General features: G+C 42.8%; 2 pseudogenes; one reads left to right on the top strand and one right to left on the bottom strand.

Moving 5' to 3' along the window:
• The first annotated feature begins 16,337 nt into the window (after positions 1–16,337).
• LOC148183390 (uncharacterized) lies at positions 16,338–17,956 on the top strand (annotated as a pseudogene).
• Positions 17,957–18,260: 304 nt separating this feature from the next.
• LOC148183389 (uncharacterized) lies at positions 18,261–20,400 on the bottom strand (annotated as a pseudogene).

The following is a 20,400-nucleotide window of genomic DNA, read 5'->3' as shown; positions in this document are numbered from 1 at the left end:
ATTTCTATCTTTAGCACAATTTTATAGGGTCTGGCAGGGTCTGCAGGCTTAGCAAGTTACTATTGGTTAATACATATGGTTTACATTCTTTCCCCCATACACAAGGATATTGTTTTTCTTTCATTCTCTGCTTCAGGAGAGTTTCAAGGACACTACCTTTAATATCACTGCTTATACCAAAGGCTGGCTTGTGCAGACAGGCTTTTACTAAAATCTCATGCTTTTACTCTGTTAAAATGTTTTCCTACAGCTGGGAAAGTGAGATGTGGAAAGATAAGCTGGAATTTCTCACTGACAGACACTTCACTTTACAAGCCATAAAAGCTACACCATACTTTCACAAAGCAGAAATCTTCTGCACATTTTCCTCAAAATGTGTGGGACCTTCTCCTCAATGTTTGGGATGCTGACCTTTGTGGTTACTCACCTGGGGTTTGAGTTAATGGACTCTGTACACTATTGTCATTTCGGTGGTAAGTTCCATTTTACTCCTAATCTATACTATTTCTTTGCTAGCTATAATATAGGTACCTTGATATGGTGCACTGTTTTATGTAATCTACGAGTAGGGTTCTTTTTGTTTTATACTGTTCTCCTGGTTTAGGGCAAATTTGGGAGAAAACCTCCAATGGAGCCCCCTCTGGGAAGCAAACCTGCATGGTCCCTTCCCCCAACCCCCAACCGGTTCAGGAAGAGATTTCTCCAAGAGAAGTAGAAAAAACATGTTTATTTAATAGGCAAAGAACTACCCAGCACAAGAATGGACAATACCAAATTACAAAACCTCTCGCTGCTCTGACAAGATGACAAATTCAGAGGGTCTCCCTCTTGTGGGTGTTTGCTCTGTTATCAGTCCCTCTGGTGCTGGAAAATGCCAATGCACAGGCTAGGCCCCCGGTAATCCATGGGTGCAAGCTCCTGGTGCTCCCCTGAGTCCCTAGTCCAGAGCAGGTTTGAACCATTCCAAGAAAAGGGAAAGAAAACAGTCCAGGAAGACCTCTCTGCTTCGGCTAGCAGGAAAGCCAAGGTGATCTCTCTCCTGTTGTCTGTCTGTGCTGTAGTCAAAACCCCATCCCGGAATGCGGGGGGAGCAAATACAGTCTCTGATAACAGACTCTGCTTTTTCTCCACTCACTTTTATTCTGAGATGAAGTTTTAAGGATACAAAACTTATTTCTGGGCTAGGTGGATGAATGGGAATACAATTTAACATCACAGTCACCCCAGGACAACTGTGTAGTAAGTAACTCTGTTTTAAGGCCTTTTTTCTATCTCCTGTTATAAAATAAATAAGCCGTTTTATAATAGACCTGATCTGCCATTCTTAAGAACTTGCCAGCCAGAGCAATTTTGTGTGTGGGCCACCTAAATTTCAGCTGCTGTCAAAAATCTGAGCCTAAGGCAGGGCTTGTCCGGAGCTTCCATTCAATCCATAACAGTTGGAGCTGTTAAACAACTTGAGCCACATAGGGGTAACCTGTCCAGACCAAACCCACCAAGATTTGTATTGTTTTCTCTTCCCAGGAATGATGCCTTTTGTCATTCCCTTCAACCACAAGCTGTAACTTTTCTCTATAAAATTCCTTTTTGTTTCTTTTTTTCTCTTTCTCTGATTCTGCTGCACTTCTTCTGTATTTTTCTTTCCTCCCCTGGATTTCTCAGTCTCCTCTGAGCTGAGCTCCTTTGGGATCTTCCCTCGTGGGGAGTCCCGCTTATCTCAGTTCTCTAGGTTTGAAGAAAACTCCTGAGCTCGTTAGAATCTTGTTTCTCGTGTTTATTAGAAGGTCATTACAAAACTTTGCAGGTCTCTCCAGACTGGCTACACAAGTTTAAATCACTGCAATCTGGTACATTTCTTTCTGATGGTACAAGGCCTTGTGGTTCACTTTGTGTCTGAAAGCACAAAATGGCCCCGAATTATGCAGTTCTTTTATCTTTATACTTATTTTTACCCAATTAACAATAGACATGTATATTATTTTTCTTAATGACCCAATGACCCTTCACCTGTGTGCTGCACTGCAGCATTTTCTAACCAATCACTTACTATTACCCAACAACCTCTAGAAGAAGAACATGAAGAAGAAAGAAGAAGGAAAAGAAACATTTTAAATCCTCCATCTTGTCTTCTGCTTTCTAAACTAACTTAAACTCTAAACTAACTTTTTCACTCAGTGACTTAAGAAATTCTCTAATCTACACACTCATACTTTTAGCTATTCTAACTTTAACAGTTGTTTTCATGTATCACCATGTTATAAATTTATATTGTGATATTGGCTTTCGCAGATGAATATTATATGTTAAATACTTTTTAGCTATGTATGTACTTTTTTTTCTTGCTAACAAGTCTTAAGCTTAAAAGAATTTCCTAGGTACAAGGCACGGAAACCCCAGAGGGCAAGGACAGTGGGGCCCAAACTCTTATCAAGAGAACAATAGAAGCCAAACTGTTATCAGTGAAAGATATGAAGCCCATCTGTCCTCAGGGGAAGGATGATGGCCCCGGACTGTTATCTGCCCTGACCATTTGCAAAAAGAAAGGAAACCAAACTCCAGAAAAATGCTGACCAGCAAGAATAATGATGACCAGCAAAAAATATATGATGACCAGCAGAAAATAAAACTGTGAAAAGCATGATCCAAGAAGGCGGAACCAGGGAGGGGACATGCTTGAATATGCATTAACCCCTCACAGCAAGGAGGGGATAAAAAAGAGATCCCTGGGATACCAGGTGTGCTCTTGGCAGCGCGCCAAGGCACCCGGCCGTTTTAACCCTTTGCTTTATTTCTTATGTCTCCTAATTGTCTTTTATTTATATTAAATTCTTTTTATAATTTATTAAGTGAATCTCGTTTTTAAGAATTTTGGGGGCTCGTCCGGGATAAGCACCTCACCTCTAGGACCACTGGAGATCCAGAACGTGGAAACAGGCGCGCCCCTGCTGAGTTCAGCAGACCCCGCTCCGTTTCTCCTAGCGTGGGCCAAGCAGCTGCAGGTCAAAACCCCGAGGACAAGAAGGAGAGGAATAAAGCAAAGGAAAGGGGAAAAGGCTCCCTAAAAAAAACCGCAGTATTTTTGCTCCATAATTCTTGTGCACGAAGACCCAAAGAAGAAGACGGATTGTAAGTAATCTTTGGGGGAGCGGGAAGCGGGGGTTGCAAGATACCCCCAGGGTTACTGGGACTGGGTCTCAGGGGAGGGGTTAGCCCCTCGGGAAAGGGAGCCCAAGGTTTTCCTGGCACAATCCACTGGGAAAACAGAGTAAAATGTGGATTCTCTAAAACTTTGTCAAGTTGAGGATTAAATCCAAGAAATTTAGACTTAAAACTGCCAAATTGAGGAATAATCCAAGAAACTTGAGATATTTGACATATTACAGTGCCCATGGGCGTATATTAACAAGTAACTGGGAAGTAAAGAGCACCTTATTGTCTTGCTGTGACTGGGTGGAGTTGAATGAACAGATGTGAGAATGCGTAAATAGGTGTGATTGTTGCGTTAAAGTTTGTTTGTTTTTCTTTTTGGAATTGTGTTGCTAAAGAGGAAAGGTTTCCTGTGCTGTGCTGGAGTAAGAGTGAACACGGGTCGATGTTTCCACAGGGACTAGATCACGGTGGGGACACATGGAGTGATTGGCTTCCTCCCTGCGAGCTCCTGTCATGGAGCCCTGGGGGGGGGACAAACCAGAACTGGGGCTTGTAGCCCAGGAGCCGCGGGGGTGTTGTATCAAATCTGTTCTCAGCGGGTCTGGTCTCAGAGCAAAGCCAAGGTTATCTTTAGTGGAGATCTTCCCTCCCCGCCTTTCTTCCCCCCCCGGGCAACAAGAGCTGTTTGCGGGGGAGGGATCGCTTTGGTAAGCTGGTATGTGGTTCAGCGTTTGAAGTGTTTGTTTTTTGGTTTTTTTAGAAGTTTTTTTTTTTTTTTTTTTTTTGCCCCACTGTGGCGGCGGTGAAAGGTTTTCCTGGGAGATCGTGCTCCCAGGGCTACTCCCTGCAGAGCTATTGGGACGGAGAGGCGGGTCAGCCTCAGGAGTGCAAGGGAACTCCTGGAGCTCCGGTGAGTCGGGCCGAACCCTGATAAGATCAGGCACAGAGGGTGCCCTGAGGGGATGAATTCAGCCTATCCCTTTTGCGTAAAGTGAGGGCAGGGGGCCGTCTAAGTCTTGGTGCCCCTGGATTGTTTAAACTTATTTTGGAGCTCTCAAGCCGCAGAGCTGTGTTTAGGTGGCTGCCGGCAGGCTGGATTGAACCACAGATGCTGGTTCGGGTTCCCTGCTCCAGGCACAGGGGGATCGGAGGAGCTCTCAGTGACTCCTGGAACCTCCTGAAGCTGTGAAACAGGCCGGGAACATGCCCAATGGTGAGAGAGCCAGGCGAGTCCCTCTGGGACCCAGGTTTTCTATGCCGGGGTCTTATGAGACCTTAGGCACATTAAGTTCTGTGATTCCAAGAGTAAGGACTGGTGTCAAACTGTCTCAGAGAGCTTTTTCTTAGCCAGATGTGTGAGTGAGATATGGAGCAGTACTGGCGTATGGTATCAGCTCCAAACCAAGGGAGCTGCAAGTTGCAAGCCTTTGTTTTACCGGGTTCTGAGAGAATTCCGTGTATGATGGTGCTGTAAGCTTCTCCAGCAGTAAGCTGTGTCGGTAATTAAAATTTGAGATTTCAGGAAGAGCAGAGAAGCTTTAGAGAGAAGCTTAGAAAAATTCCAAGAAATGCATCCTGGGAGAAAGTGGAAAAAGAAGTAAGCTCTGTTTGTTTTTTTTTCTTGAGTGACTGCAATATTTATTTTGTAGAGAAACAAACCCATTTCTTAGTATGCCTTCTAATTTCTTTACTTTAGTGAATATCGTAAAATTTTGTAGTTGATTTTAATTTTAAAGGCAAGTTACAGTAATTTGCATAGTAGTCACTTCTTAAGGTGAAAACTTATCAGGTTGTCAATAAGTGTGAGAGCTGTTAGCCCTAATGTTGTTTGTGTCCCGTGCTCATGGGCGCAGCCCATGGTTCTTAACAGCAGAACCTGGTACCAGCCAAAAGCAAAATCCTGTGGATTGTTGTAAATCTTTTTAACTGCTGCTGAAAATTATGTTATCTCTCTTTTCACAATATGAAATGCTGATCATCTCTCTGATGATTTCTAAAAAGAGTTATTGTGATGGTGTGTTTAAGCGAAGATCAGGTTCAGAACTGCCATGATTTCTTGTTCTTTTGAATTTGCCAAGAAAGTGCACATGTCTCTAGGAGTGCTTGTGTTGTTTTGCAGCTGTGCTTATTACAGAAGCAGAAGTGGACCCAGTTAAAAGATTAGAATTAAGATTGTTGGTGTTTCGAATTGAGAAGAGAATTGTGGAGACTCTAAACTTGGGCTATTTTAATAAGTACATGTGTTAATTTAGAGATGAGTCTTATTTTGTGAAAGAAGAGTTTGAAAACAATTGTAAGACTGGTTCTTGCTATAGATTGTTCATAGTATATAAGCTGCAAGTGTTGTTGAAACATAAAAGTATTGTCAGAAACTTGTCAATGTATCTAAATTCCTGTAAAAATAAAAGATCTGATCATATCTTGTCATAAAAAAAAAAAAAAGTTACACTAGAGATTATTCACATTAAGCAGCTGTGTGAAGATAGATTCCTTTGTACTTGTAGAAGAAAATTTAGAGAAGAATGATGTCTGTGTCTTCATTTCTAGCTTGACTGAAGATCTGTTCAAGGCAGTAGAAATAGTAATTGCAGGTTTGTTTTAGTTGGTAAAAGTAGCTGGCTAGCTGACTGGTCTCTGTGTCTAGCGCCTTTGGGGTTTTGGGGAGGATCCCCAAAAAGGAGGTGTTAGGATTTTGTAGTTGATTCTGTGATAAATGTAACCTTGGATAAAAATTCGTGAAAGAATAAATAAGTATATAACTAGATTTGTAACAATGTAAAAAGTATATAAAATATAGTGTGGCCGAAGAATTTCCCCAAACCCAGCAGTAACTACCCATTCAGGCGGTAACGACGGTAACGACCCTAGGCGACGTTCATCAGCCTGAAAGAAAAAGCAGGACACGAACAATTAAGCTAAACAAAGAAAAGAGCCAGGCCGAGATGGCTATCGACTCCACACCGCACCTGGGCACCCCTCCCTGCAAACCCCAACTGAAGATGCAAACAGGCCGGACAATAAGTGGAAGCCCAGCCGAGATATCTGTCGACTCCACACCGGACTTGGATACTTCACTCTGAGAGCCCAAACCGAAAATGAAATCAAGGAACACTCAGAACTTCTTTACATATGAGGAGACTCTGCCCGAACGTCTATTTGACTCTATTCTCCAACGCCAGGAAATCAATTCATCCAACAATCAAGGACCCTTGGTGAATGGTGCCTGCCTGGAATTTGGCCTCAGGACACAAAATCCCTATAAAAACCCCAGACAGTCTACCCTCCTTCGTGGATTTGGGAACACCTATACCTTTGGGTATAGACCCCTGTCCACCCAGCGCTGCGCTGTTTATTTTATTGTGGTTTTTCCTCATTGTTTATTTTTTTATAAAAATTGTTTTATAATAAATTGTTCTTTTATTTAACCCAAATTTGCCTTTGCATTTATAACACTTTGTACTTGTAGAAGAAAATTTAGAGAAGAATGATGTCTGTGTCTTCATTTCTAGCTTGACTGAAGATCTGTTCAAGGCAGTAGAAATAGTAATTGCAGGTTTGTTTTAGTTGGTAAAAGTAGCTGGCTTAGCTGACTGGTCTCTGTGTCTAGCGCCTTTGGGGTTTTGGAGAGGATCCCCAAAAAGGAAGCGTTAGGATTTTGTAGTTGATTCTAAAGCAAAGTAATTTGTGTAGTGGAGATTCTGGAAAGATGTGGTGTAAAGAGTGCGAGATGATAGTGGCAGAGAGAGAGAGAGAGGTTTGCGATGCCTTTCATTAGAGTTGTAAAGATTTTTAGAAAGAGTGAGAAGTGTCTTCTTGGCTCCGAAGAGTGTGCACTGGCTTGTGAGGAGAAAAAAAAACTTTCAAGCGCGATTAGAGGTGAGAATTGTGCCCGAAATAGGAGATGTTAGGAGCATCTGGAGCACTGGGTTAGGAGTTGCTAGGTTTAGGTGTTGTTTTATTGCTTTTATGTAAAGCGGCTGCAGCAGGACCCGGTCCCTGTGAGTGGCGAACAGCGGGGCCCGGTGTGGCGGCTCCCGGTCCTCTCCTACCCGATGTGAAGGGTGCAGAGCGCGGTTCGTGAGGGGCGCTGCTGGAGCGGGACCCGCCGTGTCTGTGCCGGGGTCTCGAGGAGTGCAAAGTGCCGGCAGCGCTCGCTGGCCCGGCAGCGGTGCTGGGTGAGGTTTGGTGCTGAGGAGCGAGCTGGCCCAGCAGAGGAGCCCCAGACCAGAGCACTGTGGACTCCGGGCTCTGCCCCTCGGCTGTGGTAAGAGCTGAGTGTGTTTGAAAATGCCAGTCCTGTGTGTGAAGGGACGGCACAGCAGGGGAAGAGGGGACACGAGCTTTGCCCCAGGGTCAGCACACAAGTGACAGCCTATGGGCCCTCCCTGCAGAGCGAGCTGCTGAAACAGCCTGCTCGGCCCAGAGCTGCGGCAGCAGGAGGGGGAGAGAGAAATAGCCTGAAAAAACTGCTGTGAATGGGAAAGAAGGAACGGAACAAAGGCTGAAGAAACAGACCGGTGTATGATGAGACCAAAGCAAAAGTAGTCTAGCTCGTTAGGTTCTGAAAACCTCATCAAAGTGTTTAATTTCTTGAAATAAGATCTCTTTTTCTCTTATTTTTTTTTTTTTTCCCTTTCTTTCTTTTACTCTTGTTGTTAAAAGGAAGGGGTTTGTTCTAAGAAACCGATAAAAGAAGTTTGTGAAGCTAAACAAGTAAATATTAACCAAAGGGTAAAAAGGTAATGAATGTAATTTATTTGAAGTCAAAACTAACCTAGCCTTTCTTGTTTAACTAATTTGAACGCGCAGAAAGAGATTGGCTCCTATGTTAACTGTTAAATTTCGCTTAACCCAAGAATTTTAAAGAATACTGATGGAAAATTTTGATGTGATGTTTTCATTCTCCCTGTGTTATTAAGAAATTGTTTTCAGGTACTACTGATAATTAAGGCAGAGAAGCTGCAATCTGGACCAAAGAGTGAAGTTGGATTCACACCAATAAGATCAAAAAACCTGAGGATTGGACTGTAACACCCAAACAGAGTGATACAAACTGGACTCTTGGATAGAGGCCGGCGGTAATGAACTGAAACAATCCAAATGACCCAAGGAATGAGCTAAGAATCACGCCTAACTGAGAAGTAAGACCAAGCCTGTATCAGTAGTTTCAAGTCCTGCCTGGACAAGTTCTGGGACACTTTCGATATCCACCTTGGGGAGGAAAAATCCCACTCCAAACAGGAGGACTGGGGCTGTTTTGGTCGGGAAATCCTCGTATATTTTTGCTTTTGCCTGTGATTTGTATAAAGGAGGGGGGGGAGAACCACAACTTCCATCAGTGCCACATCATATACCTTGTCTAAATCATCCCAATACGGGACATGCTATCTGGATTAAATATAAGTGTTTAAATTAGAGAATAATAGGTATTATGGTTCACAAAGTTAAGCCTCTCGTTGCAGGAAGTGTTCGGTGCCAAATCTATTAAGAATAACTTAAATGATAACTTTTTTTTACAGATGGGAAATTACTAGTGCGTGTTGAGTGGGAAGTACCTGAGGAACGGTGGGAAACTGCTGTTAAAAGGTGTCAAAAGAAATTTGCTTGGAAATTACAAAAGAGGAAGTGACAAGGAAATAGGGGGCAAGACCAGACTGACCACTACAACTCGCCACCGAGAAGAATATAAAACACCTGCTGTGAGCTGCAACCTCATAGGCAGGATTGGTGGGGGTGTAAGTCATACTGGACCCCTATTATTCCTTCTTCTGTCACTTATCCTTTTCCCTTTTGGGACACCAGCAAAGCCATGTTACAAATGCTATCAAAAGCTCTACATGGAATGACACCGGGTTTTCTTTCTTATTACCCACACCAATATCAATAGTCACTGCTATAACCCATCCAAGTTAAGTGCCTGTATACATAAATGGGAAAAATATTGGATCACAGAAAACTTAGGAGTCAGTGGTACTAGATTGGGAAGCACTTGCCCAAAAAGGGAAAAATGGATTTGCTTCACGGGGGCGGTCAAGGGAAAGACCCAAGAATTGATAAAAGAGCAAGTGATAAGAAAAAAGATAAAACCAACACAGAAACCTAAACCTAACTTAACCTCACGTCAGGACCTGTATGCAAGGCTCAAACAGCAATTAAAAGGGGAAATAGATATCTCAAGACTAGGGAAAAACCTATTTGTGGATTTAGGGGAGAGGATAAGTAAAGAACTTAACATAACGAACTGCTGGGTCTGTGGAGGAGCCTTGATGACGGAGGAATGGCCATGGAAAGGTAGTAGTATAAGGCCCGGTGGAACTCCTTAAGTGGAACCGGACCAATATAAGAGGGGGGACTCGACCAGAAAAATGGATTCTAAGTTCAACAGTGATAGGGGAAGAATGTTTATGGCGAACTGGTAAGGAATTTATTAAAGAAATAGGGAAAACTCCCTGTAAAAGGTATAAGGTTAGTAATGGAACTTCTACGTGGTGGATCCCAGAGGAGCCAACTCTGTATTGGACTCAAGGAAAAGTAAAAGAAAAGAATTGTGTGTATGATAATCGAACCAGACTCTTCAGATGTAATGGTAAAGGGAAAAATCCTTACTCTGGAATCCCAGAAATATCTAAATTTTGGGGAAAATATAAATCAACAGAAAAATGACTATTGGAAGGCACCAGATGGCTTATTTTGGATATGTGAGAAAAGTGCATACCCAAAGCTCCCTTCGCAATGGAAGGGGAGTTGTACTCTGACGAGACAGAAATCAGTTGGGGTGTTAGTTTTGGAGGTCCTAAAAAGAAATAAAAGAGAATGGTTTTGAGCACCTCAAAAATGGGGAGATGAGAAATGGCCCCTGAACGCATATTGGAAACATTCTTGGGCACAAGATGGAAGTTGGGGATATCGAACCCCAATTTTTGCATTATGAAACTCCAAGCTGTTGTAGAAATCATAACCAATAAAACAGCTGGGGCTATGGAACTAATAGCCAGTCAGAGATGAAAAGCCAGAGCTGCAATATATCAGAGTAAGGTGGCTTTAGACTATTTATTAGCTAAAAGAAGGGGTGTTCTGTGAAAAAATTAATACATAAGATTGTTGTTTTCAATGACAATAAAAATGCCATTCTAGATATCGCCAAAGATATCAGAAAAATGGCCTATGTGCCGGTTCAAAAATGAAAATCAGTAATGACCACTAATTGATGGGATAATGTATTGGGGATAGAGTAGTAGAAGAAGCTAAGCTTCTTCCCCTTGTAGCAGTGCTACAGCTGGTTTAATAGTTCTTCTTTGTTTAATCCCCTGTTTAATTTGGCTGATCACCAATATAGTTCAAAGCATAGCAAATGCCTATAGACCTGAAAGTAGCTACATCTAGAATGGCAAAAACAAAAACAAAAAAAAATCATAATATTAAGAAAACAAAATAATGTAAAAAATCTATTGGAAGAAGCTAAATTGATTTGTGAATAAATGAACGAGTGCTAGAAGCTAGAAAACAAGAATTATTGCTCAAGCCAAATGATTTATAAAAAAAAGAAGAGGAGGGGTTTGTTATAAATTTATATTGTGATATTGGCTTTCGCAGATGAATATTATATGTTAAATACTTTTTAGCTATGTATGTACTTTTTTTCTTGCTAACAAGTCTTAAGCTTAAAAGAATTTCCTAGGTACAAGGCACGGAAACCCCAGAGGGCAAGGACAGTGGGGCCCAAACTCTTATCAAGAGAACAATAGAAGCCAAACTGTTATCAGTGAAAGATATGAAGCCCATCTGTCCTCAGGGGAAGGATGATGGCCCCGGACTGTTATCTGCCCTGACCATTTGCAAAAAGAAAGGAAACCAAACTCCAGAAAAATGCTGACCAGCAAGAATAATGATGACCAGCAAAAAATATATGATGACCAGCAGAAAATAAAACTGTGAAAAGCATGATCCAAGAAGGCGGAACCAGGGAGGGGACATGCTTGAATATGCATTAACCCCTCACAGCAAGGAGGGGATAAAAAGGAGATCCCTAGGATACCAGGTGTGCTCTTGGCAGCGCGCCAAGGCACCCGGCCGTTTTAACCCTTTGCTTTATTTCTTATGTCTCCTAATTGTCTTTTATTTATATTAAATTCTTTTTATAATTTATTAAGTGAATCTCGTTTTTAAGAACCATGAAAACATGCGCATAAATTTCATGTTATATGAAATTCAATGTTTTTCTGGATCTTAGAGCTAAGTATCAGAAACAAGGGCATGCACTCTCTATCTCAGACTCCAACACAAGCATCTACAAATCTTGGGTGCTCCCTTCCCCTTAAGGGTTGATGGTGACATCAATGGTTATTAGTAGAATATTGACTCTCCTTACAAGACACTGTGCCTGGATCATACTAGGAAGTAGGCACAAATGCTGCATCTAAATAGCAGGAAAGAGGACTCACAGGGAACATAGTGGTGTGTTGTTAGTGCCCTATGATTTCAAGTATTTTGAACTAGGCTGCAAATCAGAGTTATTGAAACATGTTGCGCTAAGAATCCCTGTGATAGCTAAAAACTGGCCTGAAGGCCTCACAGACACAAGTAACTCTGACCTTGACTTGATTTGCCTGTACCTGTGAGAAACGGAAGTAAACATCTTTAAGGAAAAATGCACTGAAAAGCGGAAGGACTTAACTGTAAGGAGTGGATGCTGGCCAATCTTTGGCAAGCAAATATGCAGGCAGCTACTGGCCAGTGAACTGGGTGGTAACAAGTTGCTAGGCAATTGGGATTGAACGTGCAATTTTTAAAAACCATATAAATATAAGCTGTGAACAATAAAGATTACTATTGCCGCTTAAATCTTGGAATGCTGTCTTATCCGTCTCTACTGTGAAAAATCCCCACATACAAAATTTGTTTCTGGGGCCAAATGTGACAACAAATTGTACGGTTGTTTTGTATAAATTGCTAAAGGTTTGGCTGCATTTTCTCTTACTTTGATAAAACACTGATATGATGTTAACAAATGATAAATTTACCAGGAAAAGAATATGCACTTAATTAAGAGAGGTTGCCTAGTCCTAATCCTTAAAAAGAATAGAAGCTCTAACACATTTCAGGATGTTTTACTTGTAAGGTTTGGATCCTGTAAGCAGTTGTGCACATGCTCGCCTTCCTTTCTGCCAAGTGTTAGGAACTTAATGGATGAACTTAAATGTGTGTGTGGAATTTGCTGCTCTTAAAAATCTCAAGCAAGTTGTTGGGGTTAGGTGTCCTTCCTTTTCTTCCTTTTGTTCCTTCACACCTATGGAATTTTTACCCATTAGTTGGGATGGGGGGCAACCTGATTGCTGGTACTTATTGGGTGCTTGAGAAACACAAGGAGTTTGAATGGGCCCAGGGGGGAAGGGGGGCAGTAAAAAGGGATGGCGGGGGTAGGTGCCAGGGGCGGGGGTAGGTGCCGGGGGCGGGGGGGGGGGGGGGGGGGGGGGGACGACTGGTTTTTGGTTTTTCTTCAGCTTCAGAGCAGGACAGACTCTTGGAGCAGTTGTGGGAAGAAAGAAATTCTCCATATTCCAGACAGAGCTGCTTCTTCTTCTTCTTCTTCTTCTTCTTCTTCTTCTTCTTCTTCTTCTTCTTCTTCTTCTTCTTCTCCTCCTCCTCCTCCTCCTCCTCCTCCTCCAGCCACCACTGTGGAGCTTCTGATACACCTCATCCACCGGCCCGGTATTTCTGCTTATTCCTGCCGTTACAGCTGGCTGTTCCACCTGTCTTGCTTTTAGAAGACAGGTGTCTGCTAGGGAGGGCAGAAGCCTCCCTTGGAATGAAAGAATGTAGACCCCCTCCCTCTGAATTATTATAATTCTGAAATCAAGGGGCTTTCAGGCAGAGATCTGGGAATAGGAATAACAGTTCTTTACTAATATAACCAAGAAAACAAACAACAATAACTACAGCATTAGCAACAAAACAGAACCAGGGGCCCCGTGACAGCTTTCTCGGCTGAGACGGGATGGAGGAGAGGCTTTGCTTCACAAACCCTTCGGGCGGGCAGTCCTAGTGCTCCTGCACGGCTCTGAGGAACAGTCAGCTGGAACAGCAAGGATGAGCTGAGATCCTGGGCCGGTGGCTGAGGTGTATCAGCAGCTCCGCGGCGGTGGCTGGCACTGCCACACGTCCCGGCAGGACAGGGTGTGCGAGGCCACCAACAAAGAGGGAAGAAGGAGAAGAAGCAGCAGCTCCGTCTGGGTGATGGCGAAATTCCCTTCTCTCCACCGCAACAGTTCTGTGTCCCAAAATGTCTTTCTCCGAAGCTGAAGAAAGCCCGCCAAACTGTCCCCATCCTCGTTTTTCCTGCCCCCCTTTCCCCCCTGGGCCCGGCCAAACTCTTTGTCTTTTCTCAGGCACCCACCAAGTACCCACAGTTAGGTTGTCCCCGCAACTAATGGGTAAAAATTCCACGGGCAAGCCAGAACTAAAAAAAAGGACACCTAAGCCCCAACACCACCGAGTCCTGCAGGAGCACCAGGACTGACTGCCCAAGGGAGTTTGTGAAGCAAAGCCTCTCACCCATCCTTTCCCTCCTCGGACAAAAAGGCTGTCACGAGGTCCCTGTTTTCTGTTTTGTTTAAAATGCCAAAGAAAACTCTATAACTCACAGAGGAAGTGATATGAGTAGATATGTATTTATTCAGTGCTAAAATGTGTGTGGGATAGCTCCTCCAAAGTCATGCACACCCTGGAGACTTGCCCCTCTCTTTTTATTCTCTGCAAACTAGGGTTGCACAATGCACCTAATACATATTCATTTCCTAACCCCGCCTGCCTCCGCTTCATATTAAAATTAGCTCCACGCTTCTTTGCAGTTATGCACTGCTCCTTGTTGGTCACTCTGGTGGTCGTCTGGGAATCTTTGGGATGATGACAGCAATTTTCCTCTCAGTTGAACTTTTCACCTTGTCTCCTTGTGCATGTTCCTTTTAGTCCTTTGACCATCTTTTAGACTTTGATACCATCTCTCCTGGCCTAGGGGTCCAAAGAATCCCCTTATCTTGTGGTGCCTTTGTCCTTGCATCTTGTTTATGCAGTCTAACTCCTTATCTTATCTATGGCCTTGCCCTCTTCCTGCTCTTGTGGGAACAGTAAATATTTTATACTTTTTCGGCAGGCCCCCGCTTTTAGTCAGCATTTCTTTATGCTTGATTCCTAATTCTTAATTTCTCTTTTCCACCACAATTATTGTGATTTGTTTGCCTTGCTATATATACTAATAAAGAACTGTTATTCCTATCCCCATATCTTTGCCTGAGAGCCCCTTAATTTCAAAATTATAATAATTCAGAGGGAGGGGGTTTACATTTTCCATTCCAAGGGAGGCTCCTGCCCTCCTTAGTAGACACCTGTCTTCCAAACCAGGACACAAATTTAGCAGATTTTTGGGGCCTGGGCTATTTTAGAATAGTTGGAAACAAATCAAGGACATGAACGAGGTCAGTAAAGAAGAAATTTTGCTGATGTAGCAAAGAATTAGGGATTTTAGCCAGCAAAAGAAGATGTGCACCTGGAGGGGAGGAAATGAAACTCATAACATCAGCCAATAAGAAGGAGAATGATTGTATGTGGACAGCGCGTGAACAATGTATGTAACCAATTATGTAACTAGATGACAGCACCTAGGCATGTGCACGGAAATATAATTGTATAAATAACCATCACCTGCAAGTAAACTTGGTATGACTTCTGCATCATATTGGTGTTCATGTCGTTCCTGTCTCACATGATGAAAACTACCCCAGCATCCTGGTGAACCCCGACGTGACCAGGACTTGGGAGAAGGCGAGGTTCCTGCTGGCCGGCAACGAAGTAAGCTGGGCCATCCAAGAGTGACGGGAGCGGATCCGTGCTCAGAGTTATTGGGACTCTGGTGTTTCAGCAGGATGGGAGCTGCTGCATCAGCAGTAGAAAAGGCAGATGTACAGAGTCTGCTCCACCTATCTAAACGGACTGAAACCAAGCATTTGGAGGGAGACCTTACGGCACTCTTATGTTGGTGCCGGCAGAGAGGACTTTTAAAAGAGCCAGATGGGTTTTTTAGTACAGAAGCATGGGACCACATTGGTACCGAATTGTGGGACTCTGTTACTGTTGAAAACAAAGAGGCACGGAGGCTGGCTCCTGTCTGGCCGACAGTAAAAACAATGATATCAAACATGCAAGGAGAAGCAAAAGTCAGTGCAGTAGCGAAGAGGGTAGTAAATCATGCTTCCAAGCCAGAGCTTAAAGGAGAGAAAAAGCTTTTACTCCCTGATTTGCCAGCACCCTCTGTTGCATTCCCTGTCTCCCAGATTGAAAAAGAATTTTGGGGAGGAAATTAATTAGATCCCAGTCCCTGGGAGCCCTCTGCTGAGGCACCGGCACCTCCTCTGCCCTACGCAGATAGCGGACAGAAGAGCCCAGAGAGTGTGCCTCTCCCTATGGAGATAGAACCAAGTGAAATTGGTAATCACGCTCCCTCAGACGCCACTTGATATCCCTACCTCTGTGATGCCATCTCTCGGGAGGTGCTGGAAGAACAAAAGGAAAAAATGACCAAGTTATTAAAAGAGATGCAAAGACTTGATAAGGGGTCCTCAATGTGAGCAGTTAAAGAAGCATATAAAAAAGCTCATGAGGCCATTGTTGAAGGGCTAAGGGCAGTAAAGGAGCAGTTTTGTGGACCCCCAAGTAATGCTGATAAACCTAATACTGTCCACTGTTCTGAGGCATCTCCTGAGCAAGGATGAGACCAGGGGTGAATACGCAGATGGGTAAAACATTGTATTATGGACGGAGAAATGTCCATTGAGGGAGCAGAAAATTATTTATTATCTAAATTTGGGGCCGCGGGAGTTATGTTGGAAAGTGAAAAGAGTGAAATACTAGCCCACTGGGAAGAACTTGGCATTGACTTGGGGTCGAAACGGATGATAGACAATAATGAAGACACAGGAGCCACAGGGTGGTTGCCCACCTGGCTAAGAGGGGAAAGCAATAAGACCAAAGAACCCCCGTTAAATAGATCTCTTCCCACTGGCTCAGTTCCCGTGGATGATCCACCCTTGAAAGATCCTGATTACAACCAAGGTCAAAGGTGGAAAGGAGTAATTGAAAATGCTGTGATTGAAGGGGTAATGCTCCCAGGAAGTATCAGAGCTATGCCAGTATATATGACTGGGGGTCAACAACAATGGCAACCCTTTGATTGGAAAACTGTCAGTCACCTGCAGCGGACTGTAATTGATTACATTTATGATAACAAACAAGTCATGACCCTTGTATCATCCTTTTTTAAGACTCAGTTATTAGTTCCAGCTGATATTCAGGCTTTGATGGAGTTAGTTTTGCCTCCTACTGCATTTATGATGTTTAAAGACAAGTGGAGAGAAAAATTAGAATTAGCTCAATTGAAGAATATTCAACTTGCTCCTGGTGACCCATTGAGGTTAGCTACGCTCGATCAGCTCTTAGGGACTGGAGCATAACTTGACTGCACTGTTCAAGCTGCTCTTCACTCACGAATTACACAGCAATCACAGGTTCTTGCACTGGCAGCATTACAAGAGCTTCCACAAATAGGAAAACCTGTTCTCCCCTATACCAAGGCGGTGCAAGGTCCTACTGAGTCTTTTATATCCTTTGTGGACTGCCTCAAAGAAGCTCTAGAGGGTGCACCAAACCTGGATCAAGACACAAAAGCAGCGGTTGGCAAGGACTTAGCTTTTCAAAATGCCAGCCCTAAGTGACAACAAATAATTGCATCACTCCCAGCAGGAGCTTCCCTAGCAAAAAATGGTCAAAGCTTGCTCTCGATTGCCACGGCTAGAAGAAGAACAAGAAAAAGCAAAGATTCATGCTCAAGCCATGGCTGTTGCTCTATGCTCAGCAAATATACAGGGAAAAGGAGACCACGGTGCAAGCCAACAAGGATGTTACATCTGTGGCAGTAAAGATCATTTTAAACTACAGTGCCCACAAAGGGTGAGTGAGACACCTAAGGAAGTTAAGGCTTCCCCTTTTAGAGGTTGTCACGATCCGCAAGGTGGGATTCGTGATGTGGTTCTTTTAGTCGGTCTTAGAGTACAAAAGATTATCAGCAAACCAAGGACTTAAACAACAAAACACACTTTATTGAGTGCTCGTCAGCACTAATATGCGATAGAGAGAAAAAAGGAGAAAGCAAAGCATAAGGAAAAGAGAGTAAGGGGATTATAGCTACCAACGTCGAAGTCCACTCAGCCGTCCAACGACGCAGAGTCTTCTGTCCGTTGGGGAGATCTCAAAGGAAGGTAAGTTTGGGGTATAATTTTATAGTCCTTTGCAAAGCGAGGGGCACAGGGCCAAAACCAGATGAGATTGATGATCATTGTGATGAATTCCATTGCGTGGGGAGCAGGTGTAGGGTACAGAGCGATCCATGTCGTGCAAGTCTTTGCTCATCAGCAGGAACGAGGGCAAGGTGTTGTGGAAAACCCATTGCACAGGGTACCACGCACAAGCCTCTGCTCACCAGCAGGAATGAGAGCCATGAGTCATGGAAAACCCGTTGCGCAGGTTACCAAGCCTCTGCTCACCAGCAGGAACGAGAGCAGTGTACCGTGCAACCACCTGCAAACAATCACTTAGCAAACATCCATCTCAGCTAGGCCCAAACCCCCAAACCAAGTCCCTTGTGATATTCAGGGTCTCAGTCTCTGTCCTTGAGACGGTTGTGAGACAGATGAGGGAATCTTCGGACCATCTCTTACACCACCCCGTGGCTCACAATCGTCGAGGTCTTTCTGCATGATGTTGTAGTGCTGCTGCAAAGTTCTTGGTTGAAGTCTTCAGGACTCGTTACAGTTGGTAGTATATCCCGGAAAAAACAGAGACAGGTAGTAGGGAAAAGATAAGGGACAGAAAAAGGAAAAAGAAAACAAAACAATAAGAAAATCAATATATTAATTTCAAAGAAAAACTATTTCATATATATAATTTCAACTAAGGCTTACATATTGGTTTCTTATCTTAAAACAAACAATAAAATACAACATGATGAAATGATTAACCTCATAGTCACAATGGCAAATTATTTATTGTAGTGCCTGCATAATTCATCGAGTATCGATAACCTTAGGGGTATCAGCAACACGTAAAGTACCAATCATATTGTGTGCATCCATTATGGAAGTCAATTTTGTCAACTGCTTCATCATTCTCCAATTCAGGATGTACAAGATTGCTGATAGAACAAAACCAAGTAAAACTAAAACCAAGAGGACAATGATGGGATGACACAATTTGTTCAAAACACCTGTAGCAGTTGGTGACCACCCAAAAAGAGTGTCCCACCACTCGTGTTCAGTATCTTTCCTTACTCTTTCCAAAACACGATGTATTCCTTTCACATTGTGGTGAACCGTAACTAAGGTCTTTTGTCCATCCTTTTTGATCTTTTCCAATATTTAGATTAAATCCTGGTGAAGCAACAATTGCCTCACCAGAGTAAAGTTCATTCCAATTGGAGCAGGCACTAAATGATGAATCAAAGTGTAATTATACTGCAAAAGATAATATGAAGTAACTGGAGCTAAATATGAAAAGTCACATCCTATAATCTTAGTAAAATTGCATACACAAAAATTTGAATGATTCTTAGTATCCACTACTATGTTTTCTACAAGCATACTATCACAAGCAGTTCTCAAGCATACACATCCATTGCCTACATACACAAGCACTGTTTCAGAAGTGTCATTAGGATGGATTTCAAAATGACAGATATTCTGTTCTGTGTCTAAACAAATGTCTTGAGCTTTGATTGCATTACTTTCACAGATAAACCCTTGTTGTTCCCGGACAATACAATTTTCTAAACCAACAGTTTGCCATTTCCCACCAATCTGACGGGCCCATTCCCTATGCTCTAAAGGATAGAGAACAGCTCCATCATGATTCAGCCGCAATGCAATGATAGGAAAAATTTAATGTACTGAAGCGTTACGTACTGTCAACACAAAAGCTGTGGCTGTGTTTGTGGTGGGATCATAGGTAAAATTCACCAAATTCCACCAAGATTGAAATTCCTTTTCAAAATCATTGGCATTGTCCCAGACTATATTCCGAATTTCAGTGGGAAAGGCGCCTTCTTCACCCTCTCTGATAATTGATGCAGCAACTGACTGCATCCACAACTGGGCTTGAATACAGCTAAGAGCCAGAGAAACATTGTTTTGGGTAGCACAAAGTGCATCAATTATTAATTTGTGATCATCTACGTTTACCATTTCCCAATTTGGTAATATGTTTGATAGCAACCACTGTTGGGTTCCCAAGGCAGTTAAAGATGACCTCAGTGGTTGTTGTATTTTGGTCAAATCTTTAGTTGCAACAGCCAGTTTATTCATCAATACTTCTGAATCAATACTATTCAAAATTCCTAGTCCTGATCCCACGACACCGGTTATATCTCTTATCATCCGTTTGTGAAAAGAATTTCGCTTTCGCAACCAGGTTGTCCACCCCTCAAAGGAAGTTTGCAAAAAAGGTGAACAAGCTGGCTGAATCTCTGAGACATTGTTTTGCATTAGTAATTTGACTTGTTTAATAGACCATGCAGGGTTAAATAGCATTTGTTTTTGGCCAGTTTTCCTGATTACATAGGGTCCAATTTCAGAAATTTTTGGAGTCAATCTAATTGGTGGCTGTGTGGTAGGTAGTACAACATGAACATTAAGCTCTCCCCAATATTTGGTATTGTTTTTACCACACACAACTTTGGAGGACAATTGTACAGCTGTTAAATTCAGCCAACAATCTTGATTCCGAGTTTCACAAGATATAACCTGGCCACGAGATCCGGCGACTTGACTGTGTACAGGCTCCGTGTGGGATCCGGTACTCAGTCTGCAGCGTATTGAAACATCATCACCTTGAGTTAACAGAAAAGAAGGGAAAACGTTAGTTTTGCCATTCAGCACAAAAGGAGTATTTACACCATGGTATGTGATTATCACACTTAATGTAGGCCTTGCTACAGCATTTATTTTAAATCTGTGAATTAAACCTGTAAATCCTGAGTCCCAATTGCAGGTCACGTAAACTGATCTGGTTAAGGTGAAATTGTACCAGCAGTCATTGGGTTCCCTTCTACAGAGCTTTGTGCTTTCAACATTGTTGGTGCTAGGATCTAGTGTGTAGTTTCCAATGTTCTTCTGGCAACAACACAATATGAGGGGATCATACTTGCCACAT

Source organism: Pseudopodoces humilis, chromosome 12, assembly GCF_049639895.1.
Source record: "Pseudopodoces humilis isolate 2021_Gansu_Grassland_sample_001 chromosome 12, ASM4963989v1, whole genome shotgun sequence".
Classification (NCBI taxonomy): Eukaryota; Metazoa; Chordata; class Aves; order Passeriformes; family Paridae; genus Pseudopodoces; species Pseudopodoces humilis.
Note: the sequence above shows the minus strand (reverse complement) of the source record. Positions and strands in the feature narration are given on the sequence as shown.